Consider the following 13,008-nt stretch of genomic DNA (forward strand, 5'->3'; position numbering starts at 1 on the left):
GTTATGTCTCCCTTTTCATTTCTGATTTTGTGAATTTGGGTGCTCTCTCTTTGCCTTTTGGTTAATTTGGCTAGTGGTTTGTCTATCTTGTTGATTTTTTCAAAGAACCAACTCTTTGTTTCATTGATTTTTTGTATTGTTTTCTTGTTTTCTATTTCGTTGATTTCAGCCCTCAATTTGATTATTTCCTGGCGTCTATTTCTCCTGGGTGAGTTTGTTTCTTTTTGTTCTAGAGCTTTCAGTTGTGCTGTTAATTCATTGGTATGGGATTGCTCCATCTTCTTTATGTGTGCATTTAGAGCTATGAATTTTCCTCTTAGCACTGCTTTCATAGTGTCCCATAAGTTTGGGTATGTTGTACTTTCATTTTCATTGAATTCTAGGAACTCTTTAATTTCTGTCTTTATTTCTTCCTTGACCCATTGATGTTTCAGGTGGGCATTATTCAGTTTCCATGAGTTTGTGGGTTTTCTATAATTTTTGTTGTTATTGAGGTCTAACTTTAAGGCATGGTGGTCTGATAAGATACAGGAGGTTATTCCAATTTTTTTGTATCTGTTGAGATTTGTTTTGTGTCCAAGCATGTGGTCAATTTTTGAGAAGGTTCCATGGGGTGCTGAGAAGAAGGTATATTCTTTTGTGTTAGGATGGAATATTCTGTAGATATCTATTAGGTCCATTTGAGTCATAACATCTGTTAGGTCCTTTATTTCTTTGTTAAGTTTCAGTCTGGTAGATCTATCTTTTGGTGAGAGTGGTGTGTTAAAATCTCCCACTACTAATGTGTGGGGTTTGATGTGCGTTTTAAACTTTAGTAGTGTTTCTTTTATGAATGTGGGTGCTTTTGTATTTGGAGCATAAATGTTTAGAATCGAGACTTCATCTTGGTGGATTTTTCCCGTGATGAATAAGTAATGTCCATCCTGGTCTCTTTTGATTGATTTTAGTTTGAAGTCTATTTTATTAGATATTAGGATAGTTACACCAGCTTGTTTCTTAGGTCCATTTGCTTGGAAAACCTTTTCCCAGCCCTTTACTCGGAGGTAGTGTCTGTCTTTGGAGTTAAGGTGTGTTTCTTGTATGCAGCATATGGATGGGTCCTGTTTTCTTATCCATTCTGTTAGCCTGTGTCTTTTTATAGGTGAGTTGAGACCATTGATATTGATGGATATTAATGACCAGTGATTGTTAATTCCTGTTATTTTTTTGGTTGTGTTGTGTTGTCCTTCTGTGGTGTATGTTGGTGTAGGATTATCTATTGCTTGATTTTTCATGGATGTGTTTAGCTTCTTTGGGTTGAATTTTCCCTTCTAGTGCTTTCTGTAGGGCTGGGTTTGTGGACAGGTATTGATTAAATCTGGTTTTATCCTGGAATATTTTGTTTACTCCGCCTATGGTGATTGAGAGTTTTGCTGGGTATAATAGTCTGGGTTGGCATCCGTGGTCTCAGTGTCTGCATGAGGTTTGTCCATGATCTTCTAGCTTTCATAGTCTCTATTGAGTAGTCTGGTGTTATTCTGATGGGTTTGCCTTTATATGTTACTTGGTCCTTTTCCTTTGCAGCTCTTAATATTTTTTCTTTGTTCTGTGTGTTTAGTGTTTTGATTATTATGTGGCGAGGGGACTTTTTTTTTGGATCCAGCCTATTCGGTGTTCTGTAAGCTTCTTGTATCTTCATAGGTATTTCTTTCTTTAGGTTAGGAAAGTTTTCTTCTATGATTTTGTTGAATATATTTTCTGTGCCTTTGAGTTGGTATTCTTCTCCGTCTTCTATCCCTATTATTCTTAGGTTTGGTCTTTTCATGGTGTCCCAAATTTCCTGGACGTTTTGTGTTAGGACTTTTTTGTCTTTATTGTTTTCTTTGACTGACGAATCTATTTTTTCTATCGTGTCTTCAGTGTCAGAGATTCTCTGTTCAATCTCTTGCAATCGGTTGGTTATGCTTGTTTCTGTAGTTCCTGTTCGTTTTGTCAGGATTTCTATTTCTAGCATTCCCTCAACATGTGTTTTCTTTATTGTCTCAAATTCATTTTTCAGATCTTGGAATGTTTCTTTCATCTGTTTAATTGCTTTTTCTTGGCTTGATTTGATTTCTTCCCATTTTTTGTTCGTTTTTTTCTTCCATTTCTTTAAGGGAGTTTTTTATTTCCTCTTTAATGGAGTTTTTCATTTCCTCTTTAAGGGAAGTTTTTATTTCCTCTTTAAGGGAGTTTTTTATTTCCTCTTTAAGGAAAGTTTTTATTTCCTCTTTAAGGTAGTTTTTCAATTCCTCTTTAAGGAAAGTTTTTATTTCCTCATTGAGGGAATGTTTTATTTCTTCTTTAAGGGCCTCTATCATCTTCTTAATGTCATTTTTAGGGTTGATTTCTTCTGTTTCTTCTGTCATGGTATGTTTAGGTCTTGCAGGTGTAGAATCACTAGGTTCTGATGTTGCCATGTAGGTCTTTATGTTGTTGCCTGTATTTTTGCACTGGCGTCTACTCATCTCTTCCTCTGTGAGGTGCAGGTGGTGTCTGTGTCTGAGAGTGCCTCTCTTGTTCTAATTTTTAGTCTTGGTTTAATAGTGGTTCTTGGTTAAATTGGTGCTATTGGGCTATTTCTTCAGGGGCAGCTGATTTCGATCGGTGAATTATATACTTATGATTCTGGTGATCTGGTTTGGTGTCTGGGTAGCGCCTTCTTCTGTGTTCCCAGGTCACGTTTTGTTCATTTGTCAACTCCTCAGCTGATCTTGTTTCTTCAGACTTTAAACTGTAGGCATCTGAATCCTCTCCCAGATGGGTTTCAGCTGAGCAGGGTAGTCTCACCAACACCTCCAAGTTGTTGGGTTTCACAGGATCAGCAGCTGGGCCCTGGGTTGTCCTCAGATGGAATGTTCAGATTCGTTCTGGTTCTGACCCACCGAGATAGCTTCTTCCCCAGATGTTGGGGTTAGGGGCGTCCCTGTTCCAAGCTGCGTCTGCTTGTCTCCGTCCCTGGGCCTGTTTACCTCTGCAGTCCGCCGCCGGGCCTGTATGTCCCTGTCAGCTGCCGCTGGGTCTGTCTGCCTCTGGGGGCCGCCACCGGGCCTGAATGTCTCTGTAGGCTGCAGCCGGGACTGAATGTCCCTGTCGGCCTTTGCCGCCGGGCCCGTTTACCTCAGCGGGCCGCTGCTGGGCCCGTCTACCTCCACAGGCTGCTGCCACAGGCCTACCTGCGTCTGCTTGTCTCCGCCGCCGGGCCTGTCTACCTCTGTGGACCGCCGCTGGGCCTGAATGTCTCTGCCGGCTGCCGCCGGGCCTGAATGTCCCTGTCGGCCACTGCCGCCGGGTCCGTTTACCTCAGCAGGCCGCCGCTGGGCCCGTCTACCTCTGTGGGCTGCCGCTGGGCCTGAATGTCTCTGCCAGCTGCCGCCGGGTCTGAATATCCCTGTCGGCTGCCGCCGCTGGGCCCGTCTTCCTCCACGGGCCCCCGCCGCAGGCCTACCTGTGTCTGCTTGTCTCTGCCGCCGGGCCTGTCTACCTCTGTGGGCCGCTGCAGGGCCTGAATGTCCCTGTCGGCCGCTGCTGCCGGGCCCGTTTACCTCAGCAGGCCGCCGCTGGGCCCGTCTATCTCTGTGGGCCGCCGCTGGGCCTGAACGTCTCTGCCGGCTGCCGCCGGGCCTGAATATCCCTGTCGGCTGCCGCCGCTGGGCACGTCTACATCAGCGGGCTGCTGCTGGGCCCGTCTACCTCCACGGGCCGCCGCTGCAGGCCTACCTGCGTCTGCTTGTCTCTGCCGCTGGGCCTGTCTACCTCTGTGGGCCGCTGCTGGGCCTGAATGTCTCTGCCGGCTGCCGCCGGGCCTGAATGTCCCTGTCGGCCGCTGCTGCTGGGCCCGTTTACCTCAGCAGACCGCCGCTGGGCCCGTCTATCTCTGTGGGCCGCCGCTGGGCCTGAATGTCTCTGCCGGCTGCCGCCGGGTCTGAATATCCCTGTCGGCTGCCGCCACTGGGCCCGTCTACCTCCACAGGCCCCCGCCGCAGGCCTACCTGCGTCTGCTTGTCTCTGCCGCCGGGCCTGTCTGCTAACTGTTCTTATAGCTTAAATTAATCCATTTCCATAAATCTATACCTTGCTACGTGGCTGGTGGCTTACCGGTGTCTTCACATGCTGCTGGTCATGGCGGTGGCTGGCAGTGTGTCTCGCATTTGGGTATTTTTTTCATGTAATTTGCTTGTACATTCAGGACCTACTCAAGCACACACACACACACACACACACACACACACACACACACACACATATATATATATATCAGTCCCATTTGATAATAAATTGCTGCTGTGCATGTCCTACTTTATGACTTTGTGGGTCAGATAACACCCAGCTCATGATGGACAGCTCAGGTTGCATGGTAACTTCGTGGCCCATTGTCAAATGTTCAGTTTCCACTAAAGGCCAATAGCAGGCCAAGAGCTGTCTTTCAAAGGGAAAATAGTTGTCTGTAGATGATGGCAGAGCCTTGTTCCAAAATCCCAAAGGCCTCTTTTGTGATTCACTTATGGGGCCTGTCAAAGGCTCCAAACAGCATCCCTATCTGCCACTGACACCTCAAATACCATAGGGTTTGCTGGATCATATGGATCAGGTGGTAGAGCAGCCTGCACATCAGCCTGGACCTGTTGAAGAGCCTCCTCCTGTTCCAGGTCCCACACAAAGCTAGCAGCTTTCCCAGTCACTTGGTATATGGGCAGGAGTAACATAATTACATGAGGAATATGCTGTCTCCAGAATCCAAATAGGTCCACTAAACATTGTGTTTCTTTCTTGGTGGTAGGAGGGGCCAAATGTACTAACTTATCCTTCACCTTGGAAGGAATATCTCTGCATGCTCCACACCACTGGACTCCTAAGAATTTCACTGAGGTAGAAGGTCCTTGAATTTTGGTTGTATTTCCCATTCTCTGATATGCATGTGTTTATCAGTGAGTCAAAAGTGGTTGCTACCTCCTCCTCATATGGTCCAATCAGTATAATGTCATCAATATATTGCACCAATGTGATACTTTGTGGAAGAGGCAGACAATCAAGATCCCTTCTAAGTTATGACATTGCTGGAGAGTTAATATATCCCTGAGGTAAAACTGTAAAGGTATACTTCTGGCCTTGCCAACTGAAAGCAAATTGCTTTCAATTTGATGGTCCTTATGGACAGGTATTGAGAAAAAGGCATTTGCTAGATCAATGGCTGTATACCACGTACCAGAAGACGTATCAATCTGCTCAAATAAGGACACCATATCTGGTACAGCAGCTGCAATCAGAGTTACTACCTGACTGAGTTTTTAGTTGTTAACTGTCATTCTCCACAATCATCTGTCTTCTTCAATGGCCAGATAGGAGTGTTATTGTGAGAACTACCACCTCTGCACCTGTCAGGTTGTAGATGAGAGCACTGATTTCTCCCATTTCTCCTGGAATGTGATGCTGGTTTTGGTTTATTTTCTTTGGCAGAGGCAACTCTGAAGTTTTCCATTTAGCTTTTTCAACCATAATAGCTCTTATTCCACAGGTCAGGGAACCAATGTGAGATTTCTGCCAGTTCTGAGTATATCAGTTATACATCCTGGGACTGGAGAAATAACCATAGGATGAGTCTGGAGCTCCGCTGGCCCTCCTGTGAGTCAGACTGCAGCCAGAGCTCCGTTAGTCACCTGACCTCTGTGAGCCCCTACTTTAACTGGAGGGCCACGATGTTTCTTGGGATCTCCTGAATCAGCATCAGTTCAGAACTATCATCCAACAGACCCCAGAAAGTCTGCTTGTCCTTTCCCTTAGTGTACAGTTACCCTTGTAAAAAGGTCATGGGTCTTTCTGGGGGAAGGGCTGGAGAAAGGCTAACAGTATTCTGTCAAGGTTCTTTCTCAGGGGAACCTTGCTGTGGATATAGCTCTGTATGCTGTGAATGTGTTGGTCTGATTGGTTAATAAATAGAGTGCTGATTGGCCAGTAGCCAGGCAGGAAGTATGGGGACAAAGAGAGAGGAGAATTTGGGGAACAGGAAGGCTGAGTCAGGAGTCACCAGCCAGACACAGAGGAAGCAAGATGTAAAAGTACTGGTAAGCCACAAGCTACATGGCAACTTATAGATGAATAGAAATGGGTTAATTTAAGATATAAGAACAGATAGCAAGAAGCCTGCCACGGCCATACAGTTTATAAATCTCTGTGTGTTTACTTGGGTATGAGCGGCTGTTGGCCCAGGCAGAACTGGAGAAAACTCCAGCTACAGAACCTGGCCATTCCTTCATTCAAAAGAGTTCTGGGTCTGTGATTTGGTTAGGGTTTCTATTGCTGTGAAGAGATATCATGACCATGGCAACTATCTATCTATCTATTTATCTATCTATCTATCTATCTATCTATCTATCTATCTATCTATCTATCTATCTTTTATGTGCATTGACATTTTGCCTGCATATATATGTGTGTGCAGGTGTTGGATTCTGGAGTTACAGACAGTTGTGAGCTGCCATGTGGGTTCTGGGAATTGAACCTGAGTCCTCCAGAAGAGCAGTCAGTGCTCCTAACTGCTGAGCCATCTCTCTAGCCCCATGGCAACTCTTATAAAAGAAAACATTTAACTGGGGCTGGTGTGAGCTTCTGAAGTTTAGTCCATTGTCATCAAGGCAGAAATCATGGTAGCAAGCAGGTGGACATGGTGCTGGAGAAGAAGCTGAAAGTTCTATATGTCAGGAAGAGAGAGAGAGAGAGAGAGAGAGAGAGAGAGAGAGAGAGAGAGAGAGCGAGCTGCTGGCCCTGGCATGAACTTCTGAGATAGCAAAGCCTACCCCCAATGTCATACTTCCTCCAACAAGGCCACACATCCTAGTCCTTTCAAATAGTACCACTCCCTAAAAAACTCTGGGGGCTATTTTCATTCAAACTATCACAGTCTGCACTGGCTCAAGTCTGGAATTGGATTCATGGGCTGAATCCCCTTTTTGCCACAATCTAATGTACCTTTCTTTTGTTTGTTTGAGAAATTTTCCACTTATACAGCTCAAACAAAAATTGAGTAGGCTTCTTATCTGTTTCATGCCTGGAAATACACTTGATAGATTAGCCAGTACCAAAGGTCCATACAAATCATAAAATTCATCTGCTCTGCTGCCCATTATGATTACGATCACTTTGCCTTTGGCAGTTCAGTGGGTGCTGCCACCTGGCCCCTGCTACTTCAGGCCCAGGTAACTCATTGCATTTAATTCATCCAACTGAGCAGCAGCATCTCCAACCCTCGGGTCCAACACAAGGAAGAGGTAACAACAAAGCTCTTCAGATGTGCTGCTGCCCTCTCGTCATTTTGTGTCTTACAGGATTAGTGACGGGCTTGTCCTCTGGGCCTTCCCACTGTGGAGGATTAGGTTTTACACAGCACACCCACCATGGCATTGCAAGTTCCTTGAGCATTAAAATCCTTCCATTAACACTAAGCCAAGGGTTACCAGGCATCTCCAACTCCTTTCCAGTAGGCCATCTTTTGTCAAATGTTTCAGAAAACCCTTCAAACAAACTTTTGACACCTTTTTTTTAACCGTATGAGCCTAGAGCCTCCTCTCCAAGGGCCCGTGTGAGTAAACTCAGCCTGATCCAGTTTAATGTTCCTTCCACCATTATCCCACACCCTTAAAATCCACTCCTCACATATTCCCCAGACTTCTGCTTGAATGAATTAGCAAACTCATTAAGCTCTTTAGTAGTGTAGTCCTCATGGACTACACTTTCCACCTCCTCTAGGAGCCTGCTTAGCCTTAAGTCTGGGTATAGGTCTAGAAACAACTATTGGTGGGCCCTGAGGGACAACAGTATTGTCTTGCCTGGCATTTTATTCAGAGGAAGTCACTGCTGGTTTAGCAGACAATGAAGGATTAATTTCCTCAGTCAAAGGTGAAAAGGCAATATTTCAAGGGTGGGGCTGACGGTACTACTTCCTCAGGTAAGATAAACCCTTGAGAATCTGAGAGTTCAAAGTTCTCAGCTTCAAAACTATCATCCTACACATCCCATCTCAAGTTACAGGATCCCATTCTTTACTAATTAATGCCCTCACTTTAACAATTGCCACCTCTGAGGCAGAGAGACTTGAATTTTTGCTGTAACCATCCTCAAAATGAGGGCTTTGGTTTGATTTTCCACAACTCGAGCTCTGTGGCTGCTGGAGGGAAGATTCTCTTCCAGGGCAGTCTTAGAAACCTACACTGTTTATGCACATCTTGAATTGGTCAGTTTTTATCACTGAGTTCATTGTTGTCCCTCGCTGTATTCTGAGGTGCTAGAAGTTGGTTAATTTTGTCATGAAGCTCATTCTTAACCTTTGTCAACTTATCCAAAGATGCCAAGAGCAACCAACCAGCATCATTACTTTCCTTAGTTTTTCCACAAACTGTCAAAAGTTTTATATTCTGTTGATGTTCTTCTTTTATGTTAGCTCCACATTGGGTGCCAAAATGTAATTGGTTGTTTTCTTACTTTTTTTTGCTCTTTTGGGGGACCTGCCACCTAGTTCCCAAATAAATCACACACAGAAGCTTATTCTTAATTATAAATGCCTGGCCTTGGCTTAGCTTGTTTCTTGCCAGCTTTTCTTAACTTTAAATTATCCTGTCTACCTTTGCCTCTGGGCTTTTGCCTTTCTCTTACTTCTGTGTACCTTACTTTCACTCTTACTCTGTGGTTGGCTGTGTGGCTGGGTGGCTGGCCCCTGGCATCCTCCTCTCCTTGTTCTCTTGCTCTTTCTCCCAGATTTCTCCTCCTATTTCTTCTTTCTGCCTGCCAGCCCCACCAATCCTCTCTCCTGACTTGCTATTGGCCGTTCTGCTCTTTATTAGACAGTCAGGCATTTTAGACAGCCAAAGTAACACACCTTCACAGAGTTAAACAAATGAAACATAAACAAAAATAACATATCTTAAAATAATATCCCCCAACATTTCCCCCTTTTGTCTAAAAAAAAGATTTTAACTTTAACTTAATAAAACAATACACAACAAAGGCAGTTATTCAAGCAAGAATTACATTTACAGGCTGGGTGGTGGTGGCGCATGCCTTTAATCCCAGCACTTGGGAGGCAGAGGCAGGCGGATCTCTGTGAGTTCGAGGCCAGCCTGGGCTACCAAGTGAGTTCCAGGAAAGGCGCAAAGCTACACAAGAGAAACCCTGTCTCAAAAAACCAAAAAAAAAAAAAGAATTACATTTACAATATTCTGCCCATTTGTAGTTAGCATATTCAGAGAAAATGATGCATTATCTATCCTATCTTAGTGAATCCAAAGTTTTACACCTAATTTACTTTCTATCATAACTAAAGAAAACTACAACTATAACTATCTAGTTTTCAAATTCATCAAAGACCTGGAATGATGTAATATTATCTAACAACAGAGACATTTGGCTGCCTGGAAAGTCACCCAAAGTTCCTCTGCTGCGTCAGGGCATCCATCTTCAGCCTATAGACCTAGAGTATCTGGCAGACTTTTCAGTGAAGCAGGAAATTTGAAGAGCTGTCCTGCTTTGTATTGGCAAAGTTCATCAGTCAGTTTCCTCTGTGTCCTAAAGAATATCTGGCAGACTCTTCTGTGAAGCAGGGATTTTGAAGGACTGTCCTGCCTTGTTTTGGCAAATTCAACAGTCTTTTTCCTGTGTGTCCTGCATGTGCAGTCTGCACACCTCGGTGTCAGCGGTCAAAGGCAAGAGCTTTTAAAGCCCAGTGGCTGACCTTGCCACAATGAAAACAAACTCCATAAGGAGTTTCTTCAATGCTCATCATCTTTGAAGTAGATTGGTGTTGCCAGGAGCAGATGTGTCTCATTGTCATGAAAAATCTTAGGTTAACAAAACATTTTAAATGCCATATTCTATAGGTCTTTGAAGTGTTTGAAGACCATTTATCTATCTAAAATATACCTATTTAACCTAGAAAACATACCTAATGCAGTTTAATTATTATCAATTAACTACTAACCTCATTTCTTTCATTTCTTTCTTTTTTTTTTTTTCTTTTTTGGTTTTTCGAGACAGGGTTTCTCTGCGTAGCTTTGCGCCTTTCATGGAGCTCACTTGGTAGCCCAGGCTGGCCTTGAGCTCACAGAGATCTGCCTGGCTCTGCCTCCTGAGTGCTGGGATTAAAGGCGTGCGCCACCACCGCCCGGCCTCATTTCTTAATTGTTGCATTTTTAAATGAACTGCATAAGCACAATACTCCAAACAAGAGTAGAAACATATATACACTGTAACAAAATTGACTTTAAATTTGTGTCAATATTCTATATTCCCCTAAATGATAATGAACATCTATAACCCACCAAATAACCAAAGGCCACCCACCCTCTCTCTTGGGAATGTGGGCATAGGTTTCTCCAAACTGCTTCCTGCTGTTTGTGGATGAAGTATCTTTAGGATCCCAGAGAGAAAATTTGAGATAATGGCCAAGTCTTGGGAAGACCAGCAGTAAACTTTGTTGATAGATATTACCTATCAAGATTCAGGAGGTCTCCCTTGATCAAACCTGATCCATATTATTCCTGAAGGAATCCACGGCCTCTCATCTCCTGTAGAAATAAGACTCCAAAGCATTTTTTTATTTCCACTTGACAAATACATTTTTTAAATTCTTTTTAAAGTTAAGACATCCCTAAAGTAGCTAGATTGGTTCAATTTAGCAGTCCAGTTCACAATTCCATACTTGTTAGCAGCTATTGTTTGCTTATCAACAATCAAAAACAAAATCAACACAATAACATACAGAATCCAGACTCCCTGTGTATTTCCCATCTCTATGTGGCTTATTCTTTTTATGTTACTTTACATCTCTCTTTAAAGACTTTATTTTTAAACTATTCATTTTTCCCCCAACAACTATATCCTTTTTCCTACACACATTGTTAAACACACTGTAACCTGTTTAGAGGTTCCCCCCCCCCCAATCTGGACCTCTTTAATGTGTGTTTTTCAGTCTTTTTTGATTGCATGAACAAACTTTACTGCTAAGCTACATCTGGGTCCTCTGTGTGCAGTTCTATCAGCTGGCTCTGCCCGCTTCTCAGCTTGAAAGCCAAGCCTAAAACCTGTGGCCCGGTCAGAGGTGCATGGCCAGGAACTGCATTCCACTTCCCTAGAGCTCTAAAATGCCAATGCTTGTTCTGTGGCAGGCGTTTTTACTTAGTGTTTTTTGTTATTACTTAACATACTGGCTGCTCAAGGGCTCATCAGCAGGCAGAAACTCTTAAAGGAGCCATATCCTCTTTTTTCCTCCAGCTTTCTCAGGCCCGACATGAAAATCCAAAAGTTTACAATATGTTGTTGCTTTTCTTTCACTCCAGTCCCACACTGGGCACCAAAATGTTGTTGTTTTTGCTCTTTGGCTCTTCACTTTTGGAGGGGGCCAGCCACCCAGCTAGCCACAGAGCAAGAGTGAAAGTAAAATATACAGAAGTAAGAAAAGGTAAAAGCCCAGAGGCAAAAGGCTGATAGGATAAGTTAAGAAAAGCTGGCTAGCAATAAGCCAAACTAAGGCCAGGCATTTAGAATTAAGAATAAGCCTCTGTGTGTGATTTCTTTGGGAGCTGGGGGGTGGGCCCCCCAAAAGAGCAAAGAGCCAAAGAGCACAAACAAACAACAGCAATAGACAGAGTCAAATCCATTGCCATTCACAATTGGTAAATCAGGATAATCAAATTCATTTATCTCCTTAGGTTTGTAAACTAGTTCACACCATGGGCTTAGTACTTTCTGAACTCCAGGAGAGGCTTCAGTAACTGGGGAGGCTTTGGGAACTGTAGGTGTTGGCAAATTGGGAAGCCTAGTTCAGGTACTCAAAAGATTCATCTTTTTTTTTTTTTTTTTTTTTTTTTAAGATTTATTTATTTATTATGTATACAGTATGCTGCCTGCATGTTTTGCCTGCAGGCTAGAAGAGGACATCATATCTCATTATAGATGGTTGTGAGCCACCATGTGATTGCTGGGAATTGAACTCAGGACCTTTGGAAGAACAGCCAGTGCTCTTAACTCTCCAGCCCAAGATTCATCTTTATACTTCTGTTGCCTTAGAACTACTTCTGGTACCCAAATCTTTATTAGTCAGGGTTCTCTAGAGTTACAGAACTTAAAGAATGAATCTCTCTCTATATATATAGAAAGGGGATGCATTAGAATGACTTACAGTCTATGGTCCAGCTAATCCATCAATGACTGACTGTGCATGGAAAATCTAAGCATCCATTTGTTTATCCTTTAGTTTAATTCCTTTGCCCATTTGATATGAAAAATATCTGTCTTCCCACATTTTTATGATATCCTTGTGTTTGGGTTTTCTTGCATTTAAATCTATAAGGAATTAGTTTGAGGCACAGTATACAATGTGGAGCCACAGATGGTCACCCTGCTGAGGGGATGCATCTGCCTGGAAAAGGCATCCTCAGCATCTATTTATTTTTCATGTGAGTTTGAATCAGAAAGGTTTTTTAACATGAACTAGAGGAGACTGAATTTTAATGAGATGTTCTCCTCAAAATATACTTGAAGTTTTAAGGAGGAGGTAGTCACTCAGTCTGTCCATTGGACATTCTCACCCAGCACGAAGATTTTGGTTTTGTTTTTAGACAGGGTATCACTGAGTGTCCCTGGCTGGCCTAGAACCCTCTGTGTGGACCAAGCTGACCTCCAATTCAGAGACCCACCTGCCTCTGTTCCCAAACCATGGGATTAAAGGTGTTAATCACCAGCCAATGTTGTTTTAAGTCTTGTCTGATGTTGGGTAGAATAGGAAGTCTTAGCAGTTTGTTTGTTTGTTTGTTTGTTTATTTATTTATTTATTTATTTATTTATTTATTTATTTATTTATTTATTTATGGGCAGGGTCTCATGTAGCCCAGGCTGACCTCAAATTCACTATGTAGCTGAGGTTGATCTTGAACTCCTGATACTTTTACTGTCTTTGCTTCTTGGTGACTGAGATCACAGCCATGCCGAGTCAGAGCAATTGTC

This window comes from Peromyscus leucopus, chromosome 2, assembly GCF_004664715.2.
Source record: "Peromyscus leucopus breed LL Stock chromosome 2, UCI_PerLeu_2.1, whole genome shotgun sequence".
Taxonomy (NCBI): domain Eukaryota; kingdom Metazoa; phylum Chordata; class Mammalia; order Rodentia; family Cricetidae; genus Peromyscus; species Peromyscus leucopus.